General features: G+C 36.2%; 1 pseudogene; it reads right to left on the bottom strand.

The window, feature by feature from the left end:
- Nucleotides 1-16,946: 16,946 nt before the first annotated feature.
- LOC129010694 (lupus La protein-like) lies at nucleotides 16,947-18,054 on the bottom strand (annotated as a pseudogene).
- Nucleotides 18,055-19,337: the final 1,283 nt, after the last annotated feature.

Below are 19,337 nucleotides of genomic sequence, written 5' to 3'. Positions count from 1 at the left end.
GCATGATTTATAATCCTTTGGGTATATACCCAGTAATGGGATAGATGGGTCAAATGGTATTTCTAGTTCTAGATCCCTGAGGAATTGCCACACTGACTTCCACAATGGTTGAACTAGTTTACAGTCCCACCAACAGTGTAAAAGTGTTCCTATTTCTCCACATCCTCTCCAGCACCTGTTGTTTCCTGACTTTTTAATGATTGCCATTCTGAAAAGAAAATCCTCAGGGTGCTTTGACAGTGAACAACGTGGGCTTTAACTTTGGCTGGTTATGAAATTAGAGAATTCAGGGAAGGCTTCCTGAGGAAGAGACATTCAAGCTGAGACCAGAAAGATAAATAAGTGTTTTCCAGGTAAAGCTGGGACAGAGACAAGGCTTCCAGGCAGAGGGAACAGTATGTAAAAAGGCTCAGACATGGGAAGGAACATCCACCCTGGAGGAACTGAACAGAGAGCAGTAACCTAGTGGACAACTGATTGAGATGAGATTGGCAAGGTTGCCAGGAGTCATATCATTCCAGGCTTTCAAGAACATATTAATAATTTCAGATTCTATCTGAAAAGTGAAATTAAATAAAAAGAAAGAAAATCAATGAAGGGTTTTAAGTAGGGGAGTTATATGGCTAGGTTTATACTTCATAAAAATATTGATCTGGCTCCTGTTGAAAAATAAAAGTATTTCTATTTTTGAAAATATGGGAGAAATAAATATAATTAAAAACCTACTGGTATAAAACAAAAGTCAAAAATTACAGGACAAAATATGACATACTGATTTTAAATACATAGCTTGGGTTTCAGTTTTAATTCCTCAACTTGCATCTTCCCAAAACTTCATCTTTGCAGGGTTGGGCAAATTGTAAGAAGTAGCCACAAAACATCTCTAGGGTAATACTTGTTAAAGGCAAACTATAGTGGATTTCTACAAGATAAAACTCCATTAAAAATGACTTTACAATCTAAAGTACTTTTAATAAAATTGCAACACGTAAGGAAACAACTAACAAAAGCACATTTTATGACTCAAAAAGTAGTGGGTATAGAGTCTTAGGCTCTTTAGATAATAGAATTATTAATAGAACCTATAAAACGAGTATGCTTAAATTATTTAAAAATATTAAAAAAGAATTAAAACATGAGAAAAGATCAATACATTATTAAACTGCCCAGGAAGATTTGAAAAGAGAACTAGTAGAACATCCAGAATTAAAATAGGAAATGCAATCATTTCAGTAAGAGTTCCACTAGTTCAAATTAAATGGCAAATTAAACAGCTGAAGAGAGGAATAGTGTCTTGAATGTAGAGATATGGAAATTACCCAAAAGGCTTAAGAGATGAAAATATAAAAAAGAAAATAACAAAAATGAAAAACAGAGCAAAAGATCTAGAATTGGTCTAATAGGATTTGAATAGAGAGAGACTAGAGAATGGTTGCAAGAGAAGCAATGTTTAAGGAGATAATAGTTGAGAATTTTCCAAAATTACTCAAGTATATGAATCTTTAGATTCAGGCTCTGAAGAACATATTAATGATATGTTCTGAGGAAGTTCTGAGGAAGACTTTTTAAAGGAAAAAGAGAAATCACTAGATACATCATAGTGAAACAGAGATCTTAAAAGCAACCAAGAAAAGATTACCTACAAAAGAATAACAATTAGACTTACAGCACACTTTACACCAGCAGCAATAGAATCCAGAAGACAATGGAATGATACCTCCAAAAGTTTACAGAAGACTATCATAAATCTAGAATATATACACAGCTCAACTATCATTCAAATTCAAAAATGACAGCAAACTGAAGACATTTTTAGTAAGAATTGCCACTCATTGAAAAAAAGGATGTACTTCATAAGGATAGACTATAAATATAAAAAAAGTTAATGATATGCAAGAAGGCATAGTAAGTTAAGAAATTTGTAGCTAGATGAGTATATGTAAATAATCATCATATTAAGGGTATAAAAACAAGATAGAAATAACTGCAGAAAGGTAACGTGAGTAGAATTGTATTTAGAGGTAAATTGTTCAAAACAACTGTAGAGCTATGCAATAACTTTAAACTAGTGTTAAAATGTTGAGATTAACCATTAAAAGAATAGAAATAGAGTACATATCTTTTGGTCTAGTGGAGAAGGAAAAAAAGAATAAATACAACATTAATTTAATAGCAGGCAAGAAAGAAGGAAAGAGAAGTCATAATGAAGGGTAAGTTGAAAAAATGAAATTATAGAAATAAATTGAAAATACAAGCAATCACACTGAATATAAATAAGATTATCCATTAATTAGAAGACTGACATTGTCAGAGTAAATTTTAAAGTTCCAGCTATAGCTAAAACATACATCTAAAACATAAGGACACGGGACTTTTAAAACTAAGAATATGTAAAAATATACCAAGAAGGTAATAATACAAACAAAGCTGATGCAACTATATTAATAATAGCCAAAATATATTTTAAGATAAAACATTATGAGAAGGAATGTACATTAAAAATTTGTATATACAGTTATGTGTTGCTTGTTCTGAGAAATGCCTTGTTAGGGGATTTTATCATTGTGGGAACATCCTAGAGTGTGCTTACACAAATCTAGATGATATAGTCTGCTACACACCTAGGCTATATGGTATAGCCTATTGCTTCTAGGATGCAAATCTGTACAGCATTTTGCTGTACTGAATACTACAGGCAATTGTAACACAATGGTAAGACTTTGTGTATCTAAACATATCCAACATAGAAAAGGCACAGTGAAAATATGGTATTATAATCTTATGGGACTACCATCATATATGTGGTCTGCCATTGACCAAAACATCATTATGTGGTACCTGACTGTAGGAATATGTGTGTGTGTGTGTGTGTGTGTGTGTGTGTGTGTCTGTGTCTGTGTGTACACTTTCTTTTGGCCAACCAGAGAAGAAAATGCTCCTGGCCAACACTTCATGTAGTACTGAATTAACCCTTCAAATAAGGTAAAACACTCTATATCTCAGCTAAAATAAAAGGCAGCCTGGCTATTTAAGATGGAGTCAGGGAATAGTTGGGAATTGTCTCCCTAATCACCCCCAGTTGTGGAGAATCTTCTAATCCATTCTTAAGTATGTTTATCTGTATTTATTTGTCTCACAGTTGTTCAATGTCTGTTGTCCAATGTCTCAAATACTTCGACACAGCCACTTTTCTGAAAAATGACTTAAATTATTCCAGAGAAACACAGGATAATATCCCACTGATCAATGCTCAATCTAAAAATTAGTCCTCCACAAACCAAGTCTTGAATCAACAACCATAGTAAAATCTGGAAAATCCTTCATTATCTCTTCTATAGCTCCGGATGAATGAGAAAACAAAGAAAGAACTGAGAATTAAAATTTCCACAAGCGTTTTCTAAGACAGTTCTGAAACCATGGTAATAGTTTGAAACCTGTTCAATATGTGAACAATAACTCCCCTCAGTGAACACACTTTTGCAAGTCAAACAAACAGGATCAGCAACCTGCTTCTGAGAGCCATCTAGTCAGGGGCAGATTCACTCTAAAAAATGTCACATACCTCAAGTGCCAACAAATCAACCACTGTCTTACCTGAGTAGTCACACTACTACTATAGATGATGTCAACCCACTGATACTTTGGAAAGTCGGCCCATCCCTGAACTCCATACTGCAAAAGCAGCCACGTGAGATCAACAGTCTCCTATGCTCTGAGAGACCGTGCCTGACCAGCAATAAACTCAGCTCTTTGTCTTTTTTTTTTTTTTTTTTTTTTGAGAAAGGGTCTTGCTCTGTTGCCCAGGCTGGAGTGCGGTGGCACAATCACAGCTCACTGCAGCCTTAACCTTCTGGGCTTAAGCCATCCTCCCACCTCAGCCTCCCAAGTAGATGGGACTACAGGCTTATGCCACCATGCTGGCTAATTTTTGTATTTTTAGTAGAGTCAGGGTTTTGCCATGTTGCCCAGACTGAGCTCTGTCTTTTTATGTCAGATATTGAATGGTGGTGTCATCATGCTTTGATGACATAATTTTCTTATATATCATACCATCCATAATTGCTGATGAATTAAATATGTACATGTGAAAAACAAAAAATTTAAACTTTTCTTGGAAAATATGAGACAACAGTTCATACCTTAGGTTAGTTAAATATTTGATAAATCAGGTTTCAGTCATAAAGGAAAATAAGGATATTTTGATGTATAAAAATTCAAAGCTCACCACTGAAGCACCTCATTTGGATGTATCTGGAGTCTTGGAAGCTTGACTACCCTATGTTCCCCTACAAATGGACCCTGAGAGCTTGTTTGGAGGTTCTAGCAGGAGAGTGCAGCTACTCTTATACCCTTGACTGAAGACTGGTCCTCCTCTATCAGGGATGGTTGTCCTCTTCGATGGTCATCCTGTTCAACTGAGCATGCAGGTTCGGGAGGGATCCACAGGGAGTGGTGAGGAAAAAAGGGGACACCCGCCTAGCCAGCCAATTCAGCCAAATCAACCCTGGCTATCAACGGGGTGACAGATGCCACAACCAGATAGCCCTCACATCTGACAACTGTATTTTGATATAAAAATATCTGTGGTTTCTGCCAGTCAGAACGGCCATTATTAAAAAGTCAAGAAACAACAGATGCTGGCGAGGCTGTGGAGAAATAGGAATGCTTTGTGGGAATGTAAATTAGTTCAAACATTGTGGAAGTTGGTGTGGTGACTCCTCAAAGATCTAGAACCAGAAATACCATTTGACCCAGCAATCCCATTACTGGATATAAACCCAAAGGAATATAAATCATTCTATTACAAAGATACATGCACATATATCTTCACTGCAACACTATTCACGGTAGCAAAGACATGGAATCAACCTAAATGTCCATCAATGATAGACTAGTTAAAGAAAATATGGTACATATACACCATGGAATACTATGCAGCCATAAAAAGGAATGAGATCATGTCCTTTGCAGGGACATGGATGAAGGTGGAAACCATTAGCCTGAGCAAACTAACACAGGTACAGAAAACCAAACACCGCATGTTCTCACTTATAAGTGAGAGCTGAGCAGTGAGAACACATGGACAGAGGGAGGGGAACATCACACACTGGCACCTACTGGGGGGTGGGGTGGTGGAGGGAGAACATTAGGAAAAATAGCTAATGCATGCTGGGCTTAATACCTAGGTGATGGGTTGATAGGTGCAGCAAACCATCATGGCACACGTTTACCTGTGTAACAAACCTGCACATCCTTCACATGTATCCCAGAACTAAAAATAAAAATTAAAAAAATTTAAAACATCTATGGTTTCTATTGATACGAGTACTGATAATTCCACTGTGGTTTGTTGTCCGTATGTTTTATGAAAGAAAGTGCTTGTCTCAATTAAAGTTTAGTGAAAAAAAAAGATGTGTATTTTTCCTGTCCAAGTTCATAGACCCCTCCAAATTGTACACAAAATTCCAATGGTTCTGTGGACCTCAGGTTAAGAATCCAGGTTCAGACAGAAATCTTGACTAGAGATATTTGAGAATTCTCATCATGAAGATAGTGGGTGAAGCCATAGGGATAGATGTAAGTGTACATAATAATTAGAAAGGGAGTTCCTAAGGAACACTCATATCTAAGAGACGGGCAGAGGAAGAGACGGCGGTAAGAGAAAACGAGATGTAATGTTAGAAAAGTAGGAGGAAAATTAGGAGACACTGGGGTCACAAAAGTTATAGAAGGGAACAGTTTCAAGAGAAGGAAATGGTTATCAGTATCACCAGTGTAAGAGAAATTAAGAAGACAAGGACAAAGAGTGATCCCTTAGATTTAGCAAGGGAAATCACAGATGACTTAGACAAGCACTGGTGTCTATAGGGTGGAAGACGAAGAAGTCAGGGCAATAGCTTGAGGGATGAACGGGAGAAAGAAGAGACAGAAAGCAGACAACCCTTTCTAGACAGTTAACCTTAAAGATGCAAAGAGAGAAAAATGGAGTGATTGCTAGAGGAGATCTATAGGGTCAAGAAGGAGAAACTCAAATGTGTTTAAATGCAGATACAGAAGACCCCATAAAGAGTGACAGATTAAGGTACATGTGGTGGTTAAGTGTGCAGGCTCTGGGATCTCACTGTCTTGCTCCACACCACTTTTTATTTGTGTTACTTTGAATAAATTTCTCCTTTTGTAAATGGAGATAAAAATAGCGCCTATCTCAATAGGATTATTGACAGGATTTCATAAAAAGTGTATAGAACAGTGTATGGTACATAGTAAGCCTCAGTAAATGTCAGTTATTTCTATTTGTATATTTTAAAAAGAGACTATTGATGATAAGTCCCTGAGGGGGCAGTAAGGATTGATGTTTGGGTCATCTATTGCTGTGCAACAAACTACTGCCAAACTTGGTGGCTTAAAACACAATTCATTATTATCCCTCACGCTTCTGTGTATTGACTAGGCTCAGCAGAATAGTTCTCTTGGGGTCTTATGCTGTGACCATCGGAATGGTGTCTGGGGCTGTAGCCAACTGAAGGTTCAACAGGATTGGACATTGAAGATGGCTTATTCACATATCCATTGCCTTGATGTGTCTGTTTCCCTCTGATACTCAGCCTGCTTTCCCTTCTCTAAGAGGCTCATTCTCCAGAGCCTCTTCATGTGGCCTGGGTGTCTCTTAACACGGTGATCTGTGGGTAGACACACTTCCTATATGGCAACTTGTTCCAAGAGGCAGGAAGCAGAGGTTCCAGGCCAGTTAAGGGCTACTCACAGCACAACTGTCCATCAGCAACGTCTGGGGTGATTGCAGAAAAGACCGATTCTAATTCTGATTCTGATTCAGAAAGTGTTGAGTGATGCCTGGCATCGCATTTTTAGCAAACTCAACACAGGTGGTCCTAATGCACAGGCTTTAACATTACAGGGCTTGGAAATCAGAGGGAAACACAAATTGCCCCAAGTTAGCTCTCAGCATCAACCTGCTCTTACCCTTCCTCATCAAACTTTCCTTTCCTTTTAAATATTATACATTTCTTTTTTCACCTTCATGGTTCTTTCCTCACTGTGAATCATTCCTTTATTTTAGTATATTTCTAAAAGGAGAACACCCCTTTTTTTTGAGTAATTTGGAACTATCAAATCAAACAAATTCAAAGTTAAACATGGATTTTACATATAAAATATCCTGTTATTGATGATATGTTATTTGTGGGAAACATTTTAAAATGGTCAACTTCTTAACTGTATCTCATTTTTCTATAAACAAGTATTTACTTCCTATGATTTCACCACTCTCTATTACACTGACCTGATTTCACTTCTCTATGAACCAGCCTTGATACTCTGGCCTATCTACTCCTTTTCTGAATACAGTCAGTGCCTTTACCCTCCCTCACTCCATTGCACATGTCAGGAAAACTCAAACCATCCATTTTCTCCATGCACAAACGTGAGCAGCTGGAAGTTACTATAGAAAATCAAGTCATTAGGATGACTGATTTACATTAACAACTTTAACACAAAACTCAATCATGCCAGGCAATTTTAAATGTATTACCAGTAAGTTTACTTTCCTACTTTCCAAAAAATAGCATTTGATTTCATAACTACACCTCCATCCTCAGACCTCCCCACCAATTTGCTGATTTCGCATGTATTTGAATCTATCAAAGCTTTCCAGAAACTTCTTTATCTTTTCACCACCAAATTGACAAACTGCTTGCACTGATATCTCTTCCAGTGTTCTATGTGGTTACATTGGAGGATGTGTCCTTCCTCCCATCAGAGACCCATCCTTACACAAGGAATGTGGATCCTATCACTTCTCCATTTCTGAAAGCCCTTCAGTTTTCATTCTTCTCCCTTGCATCACGAATCTCTTTTTTTTTTTTTTACTGGAGTATTCACATCAGTATACAAAAATGCTCTACTATTCCTAAACTTCTTCCTTTTTAAAAATATTCATCCTTACTTCACATTCTTTTCTAGCAACAGTCTCATTTCCAACCTCTGTTTTGTAGCAAAAATTTTTGAAGGTGGCCTTTACGCAATTTCCATTTAACTCTCCTGCATTTCATTCTTCATTTCAACCCCTTCTACCTATTAAAACTTTTCCATTCTTACCTTTATAAACCTCTCAGCAACATTTAATACAATTGCCCACTTCTGCCTTCTAGAGTCACTCTCCTCTCTCTGCCTCTGAGTGTGTCATCACACTCTCCATGTGTGGAAGGTAGCTTCTAAGATGGTTCCCAATGGTCCTCACCTTCCACATGCCCCTGTGTAATCCCCTCACCTTGTGTGTGGGCTGGATCCAGGGACTTCCTTCCAAATGAACAAGATATGGCAAAAGTGATGGAATGATACTTCTGGGATTAGATTACAAAGAGTCTGGCTTCCATCTTGCTCACTCTTTCTTGATCTTTTTTTTTTTTTTTCACTTTTACAGAAACCAGGTGCCATGTTGTGTGCTTCCCTCTGGAAAAGACTACATGGCCAAAAATGGAAGGAGGTGTCCAGTCAACAGCCAGCCAGGAAGTAGATCCTACCAGGCACCAGCTGGCGGGCTTGGGGGCAGGTCCTCCCCAGTTGAGCTTTGAGATGATTGCAGCCCCAGCCAACACCTCAATGGGAGCCTGCAAGGGAGCTTGGGCCAGAGAACCCAGCTAAACTGAGCCTGGATGCAGGGTCCACAGAAACCATGAGAAAATAAAGAGTTGTTTTAAGCTGCTAAATCTTAGGTTAATTTGTTACACAGTTATGGATAACTAATACCTCAGAGATTAGCAAACCACAGCCCATGGGCAAATGTGGCCCATGACTTGCTTTTGTAGTGCCTGTGAGCTAAGAATGGTTTTTACATTTTTAAATGATTGAAAATTAATAAAAAGAATAAGATTTCCTAAAGCATAGAAATTACATAAAATTCAAATTGTATCCATAAATAAAGCTTCACTGGAACACAGTCACATTTATTCATTTGTGTATTGTCTATGGCTGCTTTTGTACCATAACTGCAGAGTTAGGTAGTTGTGAGAAAGAGTCCCTGTGGCTTGCCAAGCCCAGAATATTTGACTCTACAGAAAAAGTTTTCCATTCCTTCTCCACCTTTGCTGGCTCCAACTCCTCTGTTGGAACTCTAAACATCCTACTTTCTTAGAGCTCTGTCCTAGGCCCTTAGTGGCTTCAATTGTGTGTGTGCACGTGTGTGTGTATACATATAAATGGTATTCAAAAATATGGGAATGGTTTGAATCTATGTGTGTGTATATGTGTATATATATGTATATATGTATATATGTGTATATGTGTATATATGTATATATGTATATATGTGTATATGTGTATATATGTATATATGTATATATATATGTACATACATGTATATGTACATACATGTATATGTACATGTATGTATATGTGTATATACATATACACATTATATGTATATATACATATACACACATGTACGTGTATATATACATACATATACACACATGTACATGTGTATATGTATATGTACATATACATGTATGTATATATACATATATACATACATGTATATATACATATATACATACATGTATATATACATATATACATACATGTATATATACATATATACATACATGTATATATACATATATACATACATGTATATATACATATATACATACATGTATATATACATATATACATACACACATATCAGATAACATTATGAAAGTTACATCATATGAAATATATAATGTATCTAATTATATATTACAATTTCATGTTTGTACTTCTATATCTAATAAGCTTCTCAAACTTAACATGTAAAAAATAGGAGTCCTCTGCTTCCTTTTACCTCCAAATCCTATTTTCTTCTTTTCTTTCCCATCTCAGAAGATACTATCATCTACCCAGTTGGTCTACTAGACATTGAGTGATCCTCAGTTTCTCCTGATTCCTCATCTTGTATATACACTCCATCAATAAGACATATATTTTGGACTACACTCAGTCCATTCTCAATTAGTTCCTGAAACACAACATCCATTTTTTTCTTCTTATCACTTCTCACAATCTATAATTATTGTAAGTATTTATTTAATAGCATATTTTATATTTCCTTAACTAGAATTTAAACTCCTTGAGGACAGGGAGGGACAGGGTACATTGTCTTATGCACTATAATATCCTCAATGCCTGGCTCACTATAAATACAGGCTGGGCGGTTAATAAATATTATTGAATAAATAAGCCTGCTAAATGCCTGATAAGCAGAAGCTATAGCTCAGCAGGCATTAATTTACTTTTAAAAAGTAATTTAATTGGGATACTATAGTCTACCTTTTTTGTATGTATTTATTTGTGTATATATTTATCTTTTGCCTATTTGTTACTACATTTAATAGAAGCAAATATCACTGCACTCCAGCCTGGGTGACAGAATAAGACTCCTTCTCAAAAACAAAAAAGGGCAATGAGAGAAAAAGTTAGTTCCTCTATTTTTAATTAGAGTATTTCATTAAACTATATGTTTAGAGAATAAATAGTTACGTTATTTTAATGACTAAAGAAATACTGTGGCTTATATATGATCATTTATAAACTACAGTTTAAAATTTATAAAAATATAATGCTAATTATATATATTATGTAAAGGTATCACCAAGGAATATGCTATCTTTGAACAGTGCCTCACACTGCCTAACAGTTGTATTAGGCAAAGTAAGAAAAATCCAGATAAGTAACAGAAATAAAAAAAAATACCTACAAAGGTATATTTAAATAAATAAGTTAATTCCATTATGAGGCCTGTTACTACTCACTCAAACCAAATGTAAGTTGTTACATGATAAAACTGAATTATTGCTTTATATCATTCTATTTTCCTTTGACTTTACAACTTAGTAGTAATGTGTTTATGTTCTGATTTCTAATTGATTCAATATTTTCTTTAATTGGGATACTATAGTCTGCTTTTCATCTTCCCCTGACCCCAGCTTATTGAACTCAGGCATGACCAATGAAATGTGAGCAGAAGTCATTGTTGCCACTTCTGGGCAGAAACTTCAAGAGTCAGTGTGTGTTGGGTTACACTTTCTTTCATTTCCCTCTACTGAAAGGCCAGAAATGTTTCAGACAGAGGTTTCTTCCTCACTTTGGCTCAGGAATGAATCCTGTGAGTAGGAGAGGTATAGCTGACCCAAGATGAACATAAACTTTTATTGCTTTAAGCCATTACAATTTTGGAGTCATGGGTTACCAGAGCATAATGTAGTCTCTCCTTGTCTTTGAACATTATATATATTTGGAACAATATATATATATTATATATATTTGGAACAAGCATAGAAAAAACTTACATTGATGGGGCACTGACTAGAAAAAGGCCATTTTAAATTCATAAGGGAACAAAGTTGTAGAATATTTTAAAGAAATCAAAACTTACTATTTTCAAATATAACAAGAACCTCAAATAGGGGAGTAATAAATAGACATTAAATTCTAATAGAAAGCTGACACATGGAGATAATCTATTTAATTAAACAATATAATCTGTTAGATACAAATTGTAATTTAAGAACAAACGAAAGATGTTGGTGTGCCATTTGTTTGAGAGATGTGCTCTTTAACAAGTTAATTGTTGTCAACATGGTTAGGTTAAGGAAGAAAGCATAGTTCTAGCCAAAGTGTTAGACTGGAGATGTTAGCAGATGGAATGAAGAAAGAGAGAGTGAAATATATGTATAAATTTGAAAAAAGGAGAGGGTAATTGAATAACATAAGGAATATCATTTGAGAATCATGTCATACAATGTAAAAGGCTGATTGTCAAGTAATGCTCACTTCCAAGGTTTTGTCGTATCACTCTAGTTTCCAAACAAATGGAATTTCCAAATAAATCAAAACTGCAAAACTCAATAGAGGATTAGGAAACTAGAAAAAAACTGTAGAAATTAATTTTTGTGTATGTGCTTAAAATGTCTATTGTATTTTACATGACGCATTCTTACCAGAGAAATGACACTCTAAAGCAAAGATATTAACACATCCAAACCTGGTTCAGAAAGCCAGGATTCACAGCCTTAGAGCAGAGGTTCCCAAAGGATTAACTTTTCTGGATTTGCTTTATAATTTTGGCAGTAAATGTAAAACATTTAAAGTTCATCTGAAGGGACTATTTTGGTGTAAATATTGGAATATGACAAAATTCATGATGCAATATGCATCCTTGCTTTTGTCCAAAGCAGTAATTCAGGTCAAATTACAAAATGCAGTACGATCTCAATATGAATGAGCGGCACCTGTGACTTTGAGGCAATGAAGATAAAAACAGCTGAAAAGACTCCTGCTCAGCAGCATCAGAGTAATTTCCTCAAAATCTTTCAGTAGTCTCACGTTTCACTTTGGGCCAAGCAGCAGAAGTGGAAAAGTGGTTAGAAATGATCAATGAGCAAGTAATGCCAAGGAAACTGAATGGCCTGGAAGGAAACTGGGAAGTTTCCCAGTAACAGAAGAAAGTCAGTAAAATAGAGCTTGAAGGTAGAATGGAGGGCATGGAGATGAACAATGCCCGGGGTGAGGCAAAATAATGCACAAAAAGCCAAACAGGGCCAGCCAGAAAAGGCATGTGCAAGAAAAGTAGGACAATAAGAGCATGTGTCCTGCCAGATCAAAATGGAAAACATATTTATACATGTCTTTCAGAGGTGAGCCAGATTTTTAGAATTTATTTTGAAGACCCAAGAGTATTTGGGGGATGGGGTGGGAGTGGAGGGAATAGGAGAATATTTAAGAAAGTACAGAATTTAATTGAGCAATGATTATTGAAGTGGTTGAATAAATTTCTTAACATGTTATTATACTTTCTTTAAAAAATAAAATGTTTTTTCTCTTTGAAGAGAAAATAAGTCAAGGATTAAGGTATAATCTGCTCAAGGCTCTGAGTTGTGAGTGGGTGTTAGGCTGTGGAGGGAATCCACAGAGTTAGCAGTTATTGGGAAATATTTATTTCTCCCTGAGTAATCATGCACCAGCCAGACTTCCAGCAGGTTACTAAAAAGGCTGCAATGATTCTCTAGAATCTTCTCCTTTCAGTTGAGAAAAGAACCTAGCTCCTCAGTCTCCTTTTTAAAGGTGTCCGAATGTTGGAGCAGGATCTCAGATTACAGCTGATTGCAGCAGTGGGAGGTCAGCTATTCACTCCTGGAGTTCACCAGCCAGAGTTCATACTACAGGGGCTGTTGCTCTCCACCAAGCACACAGATGTCTCCTGCCAAAGGGAAGAATTTAGCTGACTATGGAGGAACAGGGAAGAGTTTCTTTAGACTCCATTGTGGAAGTCCAATTCTTAGTGGAACTATTGTAAGTACGGGCTGTTAAAAAAAAAAACCTGCCCGTTGTTATTTAAATTTTTAATATAATTTTTTGTTGATACATACTAATGATTTATATATTTATGGGGTATATATTGTATTGATTTGTTACTTATAGGATTTGAGGAGGCACACTAAGTGGATACACATGTTACTAAACACATTACAGAACCATCAAAATAACATAAAAGATCTAAAGTCAAATAGACAGAGGGTGAAAATGAGAGAAATACAAACTAAGAATTGTTAGGATTGAGCTCTCAAATTAGCTCGACTTCTTGGCAGCCAAAACACGATGGGCTATGTCATTCTCATCACGGCCTGATAAAATTAAGCACGCTAGTTCCTCAGGAAAGACAAGATTTCCTCAGACTCTAAATTCACAGTAGAATAGACTCCACCTCCTAGATAACTCTTAAATTCTGCTCCTAACATCAGTGTCACAAATCCAATCCAAAATACCAGCAGCTCTCATCTAGATTACTTTAGCAGTGTCCAATCAGTGTCTTCAGATCGTAGCATAGTCCCCACACCACCACAAGAGTGGTCCTTTTAAAATGCAAATATGATCATATCTCATTGCTGTGAAGACAAAATCCAAAATCCTGAGTGCTGCATACAAGACCCAGCATGATCTGGTTCCATCCCACTTCTCCACCCAAATGACAACATACACTTAGGCAAATTCTCTGTTTGGCAGGCTCTCTCATCTCCTTATTGTCTCCTCTTTAATTGCTAACTCACATTCTCTATTATTTTACACCCTACGCACAGGTTTTACCCATCTGACCCTTAAGTCGTTTGACTTTTTGAAGTTGTTCTTTTTTGGCGGCCAGATTTCAGCACAGGCCAAAGTGGTTTTTTTTTTTTTTTTTTTTTTCAGATGGAGTTTTGCTGTTGTTGCCCAGGCTGGAGTGCAATGGCGCAACCTCTGCCTCCTGGGTTCAAGCAATTCTCCTGCCTCAGCCTCCTGAGTAGCTGGGATTACAGGCATGTGCCACCATGCCTGGCTAATTTTTGTATTTTTTTTTTTTTTTTTTTTTTAGTAGAGACGGGGTTTCTCCATGTTGGTCAGGCTGGTCTCGAAATCCTGACCTCAGGTGATCTGCCCACCTCAGCCTCCCCAAGTGCTGGGATTAGATGCCTGAACCACAGCTCCCGGCCTTCCAAAGTGGTTCTTCAAGGAACTTCAGCAAAATGGCCTGAGCCTATTTAGGCATCCTCATTTTCTTAAACATGAGTAGCCTCTAATACCTAATTAAGCTCATTAGTGGATATCGAACTATACCCATAACTCTACTACCAAGCATGAAAACAAGGGTCAAACTGAATTTTATGATATATTTAAACATTTTATGTGCTAGCAGGCAAAGAAACAGTCATATAATGTTTTATAAACTCTGTGATGTTCCAGCTCTTGGTCCTTCCAAGTTTCTACCCTGTATAAGAGGTTCACTTGAGGAAATGTGACAATGTTCCAATATGAGATGCTAACGTCATAGCTCAGTTTAGACAACAATTCTTTAAGTCGGTGATTGAACACAGGACTGATTCAGAATTAAGCCTTCTTTTCCATTCGGGAAAGTATAAGCTTTCATGTAAAAATGAAAGTGTTTTTCTCCACACCTCTAACATCACTTATTTATCCACTGGGAAAAAATAATTTATCATGTCAGTAGTGGTAACTAAAAAACGCTTAATTGAAGTTAAAGATAACCAAAGTGCTTTTGGTAGCCTCTTCTGGATTATTGGCTTTTGGTTAAATACCAACTAACCAGCCCTGAGGTATGTATAACCTAAAACTAAATTATGCGTCTTTATAGATCCATTTCTTAGGCTAAAGTATTTAAAGTAAAATACTAACCACATTACAGATACATACCATTCCAAAGAACAACAGTAATACTAAAAGATAACTAAAATAGAACACAGAAAATACAGAAAAATGGATTTTTACATCTCTTATACATACTATCAAATGTACTTTTTTTCTCACCTATATTTTTGACAGAATTCAGAGAAACATCAGTTCAAGACTGAATTCTCAAGCAGATACTCTCCTATGTAGGCTAAAAAAATGATCAGTTTGCTTTATATGCAAAATATACTGGTAGCAAAGTTGATATTTAACTATAAAAATCTGGGAGAATGACTTGTGCTTTTGGTTGAAAAGAGCATTGAATTGTAATTTGCAAGACTTTCCTAGAGTAGAGGGTTGATACTGCTCAAGGCAGCACAGACATCTGACAGTTTTGGCCTGGGATATTTTAAGAGATAAATGCTCTTGCTTGGTCTTGATGAGAAAAGAAGTTTGCTTAGAATGTCTTATTTTGAACATTACTTCCAATTGGACAATTTGCTATCAAGTTGATTTTTGCTGAATTATTACAGAAATTATTCTGGTTATTACAGAAATTACTTAGGCCTATATTTTATCATCATCAACTTCAACATTGACAGCACATCACATGCAATGACATATTTATCAAATGATTTCTAGGTATAAAGCTATATATTAGATTATAGGGGTTTACAGAATATGTCAAAAATATGGACTTTGAGGATCTTTTGGTAAAAGTAAATTTAAATTTTGCTTCCTTAAGCAAATGTTTCATAAGACTCTTATACACATTGTCTATTAAACAATCATTTGGTGAAGAGGGAAAGTGTATGCAAGACCTATCTATTCATGACTCCAAAATATGTATTATTTAATTCAAAAAAGTGTCTGTATTTATGAGGAGGATTTTTATTAATGTAAAAATAACTATTATACTTTTAATATCACATTAAAAAACAGTCAAATCTGACAGGCTAGATTTATAGATGTTGAATCTCCCCTGCTCCAAAACCATTACACATACATATATTTATGTAAATATTCAGATGTTTGCCATTATGTAGACAAATACCTGGGGGATTTAATTTATTCCATTTCATTTTGTCTTATACAGTATGATTTCCATTGTTTTAAAAATTATATGCACTTGCAAATACATATACATATATAGATAGACATGAACTTGCCTCCATATACATGGAAGATGTCTGGAAAACAATATAAAAAACTGTTAGTGGAAGTCACTTTCGGGAAATAATTTGTAGGTAATGAAGGACTTTGTTTTGCCTATTTTTATTTTGGAAATTAGACAAATATATATGAATGCGAGAGAATAGTTTAATGAGCCAACATACCATTATCCAGCTTCAGCAATCACACATTCCTTATTGCTCTTGTTCTGTTTCATTTATCACTTGCCAAACTTTGTAGATTATTTTGTTTTTGTTTTTTAATAAAGAATATATTTTATTAGCTCGTACTAACATATTATCATATTACAAAGGCAATTTAAGGGAAGACTCTTCCTTTCAATACTTGAATAATCTGAAACAACACAAACAGAACTATGCATTTTTAAAAAATCCTCATTTAGATAACAAAAAAAGACAAGTTAAACAACAAAAAAACTTCTCCTTTCTCACATATGGACATTGAAGTGGACCTAATTTGTTTTTCATTTTAAAAGCTCCCCAAAACAAAAAGCAGCTTAAAACCTAATACAATGAATAAAAAATGTGTTTACTAAACTACTGGTTTACTAAGCTACTGACACCATTTTCTGTTGTTTTGATGCAAGTTCTTCTGTCTGTTTCTTCTCTTGCTCATTTCACTAGTCTAGTAGCACCATTTTCATCCTGTTCACCATCATTAGCAGATTGTTTTTTTTTTTTTTTACCTTGAAACGTACTTTTCCTTTAGCAGACCCAGGCCGGACAGCTTAATTACCCTTTCCTCTTCTTTTAAATCTGCAACCTTTTGACTTCTATTTGTTTACGGATTCTTGTGTTGGTCTTCTAAGATTTTTTTCAATGCTGCTTTTTCCACCTCTCCTTCTAGTACTTCCCAATTCACTTCTTTGTTCTTAATTGTAGGTTACCATTACTTGCGTCTTTGGCTTTACCCAATACTTCCTTGACATTTACTTTAATTAGAATTATTCCATCCCCTGTTCTGCTCCTCTGACAAGGTCTATTCATTTTATTTCACCATGATTTGAGAAAAGAATGTGTAAATCTTCTCTACAGGTTTGATCATCTAAGTCACCTGAAAATTTCAGCAAGCATCCAATCTTTTCTTCTAGATATTTCATTTCAGCATCTTCTTCTAACTTTTGTTTTTCTTCTCGCTCTTGATTAGCTCTTAATTTAGCTTTCACTTCATTTTGTTCTCTTTCTTCATTTTTTTTTTTTTTTTGGCAAAGTAATCTTCCTTGAAAAGTATTAGCAGTTCTGTGTTGTTGTATTTCTGGCCAGGGGTCTCTACAAATTTCTTGGCAGATTCAATGCTACCAAACATAGCAAAAACTGATCCCTTAAATGCTTTATGCAATGTTCCTCTCATCTGAATATTGTACTTGACCTTTATCTTTTAGCCATTCTTTTATGTCATCAAGAGTTGTATCAGTTGGGAAGCTGTTGATATAAACAGATCTGTTTTTACATCAGTTTTAGACTCATCAGTCACCTCAGGGAGGGGCTTGCGTGGAGACCTTCTGAATTTAGTTTTATCTTCACTGATTTCCATGAGTTCTGCCTTGGATTTTCTCAGTGCTTCTACAGTTACAGTAAAATCTGTTGTTAGATGGCTTAACCTGTTGAATTTCATTATCTTCAAAGGTACCCAGCTTTCAATCATAGCGCACTGCAGCCTCAAACTCCTGGGGTGAAGAGATCCTCCCACCTCAGCCTCTGTAGTAGCTGGGACTATAGATGTTCACCATTGCACAAAATATGCCAGGGCCGGGTGCAGTGGCTCATGCCTGTAATCCCAGCACTTTGGGAGACCAAGGAAGGAGGGTCACTTGTGGCCAGGAGTTTGAGATCAGTCTGGTAATATAGTGAGACCCAGTCTCTCTATATAAATAAAGTAAAATATGCAACAACTTCTCCATATCATCAAATAGTTAATCGATGTTCAAATTTCCCCAATTATCTCATGCCTTTTTTGTCACTATTTTATTCTAATCATGAGCCAAGCTAAGTCTACCTGTTGCATTTAATTGATTTAGATTTATTTTTAGTCTGTAACAGTTCCTTCTTTTTTTTTTTGTCATTTATTTAACAATGAAGTCAGTTATTTGTTGTGTAGAATGTCTTATATTCTGGATTTTAGAGATTGTATACCTGAAGAGTTATTTAATATGTTTCTCCTTTTCCTGCATTTCCTGTAGAGGTTTGATCAGATTCAAGTATATATATATATATATTCTTTTTTTTTTTTTTTGAGAATGGGTCTCATTCCATCACCCAGGCTGGAGTGCAGTGGCACAATCTTGGCTCGCTGCAACCTCCACCTCCTGGGCTCCAGCAATCCTCCCACCTCAGCCTCCCACGTAGCTGGGACTACAGGTGTGTACCACCATGCTGGGCTAATTTTTGTATTTTTTGGTAGAGATGGGATTTTACCATGTTGCCCAGGCTGGTCTTGAACTACTGGACTCAAGTGATTTCCCCCCTCGGCCTCCCAAAGTGCTGGGATTACAGGGGTGAGCCACTGCGCCCAGCCAGATTAAAGATTTATTTCAATGGTTTTTGGCAAAATATATTTCAGAGGTTGGGATGTGGCTAGTCTAGAATGGTCTCAGTTGGATCAATTCAGCTCTACTCCATGTGGTCTCTCCTCTTTCCGGGGGGTGACCCCAGGTTTATTCCCATAGAGATTGCAGGGTGTTCAAGGAAGGCTGATATTGTTTAGCTGTGTCCCCACTTAAATTTCATCTTGAACTGTAGTTCCCATAATCTACATGTGTCATGGGAGGGACCTGGAGGGAGGTAGTTGAATCATGGGGGCAGTTACCCTCATGCTGTTCTCATGATAGTGAGTTCCCAAAAGATCTAATGGTTTTATAAAGGGCTTTTCCCCTTTGCTTGGCACTTCTCCTTACTGCCACCATGTGAAGAAGTATGTGTTTGCTTCCC

Source organism: Pongo pygmaeus, chromosome 10 (genome assembly GCF_028885625.2).
Source record: "Pongo pygmaeus isolate AG05252 chromosome 10, NHGRI_mPonPyg2-v2.0_pri, whole genome shotgun sequence".
Taxonomy (NCBI): domain Eukaryota; kingdom Metazoa; phylum Chordata; class Mammalia; order Primates; family Hominidae; genus Pongo; species Pongo pygmaeus.
The sequence above is the reverse complement of the archived record's forward strand: the minus strand, read 5'-3'. Positions and strand labels throughout refer to the sequence as shown.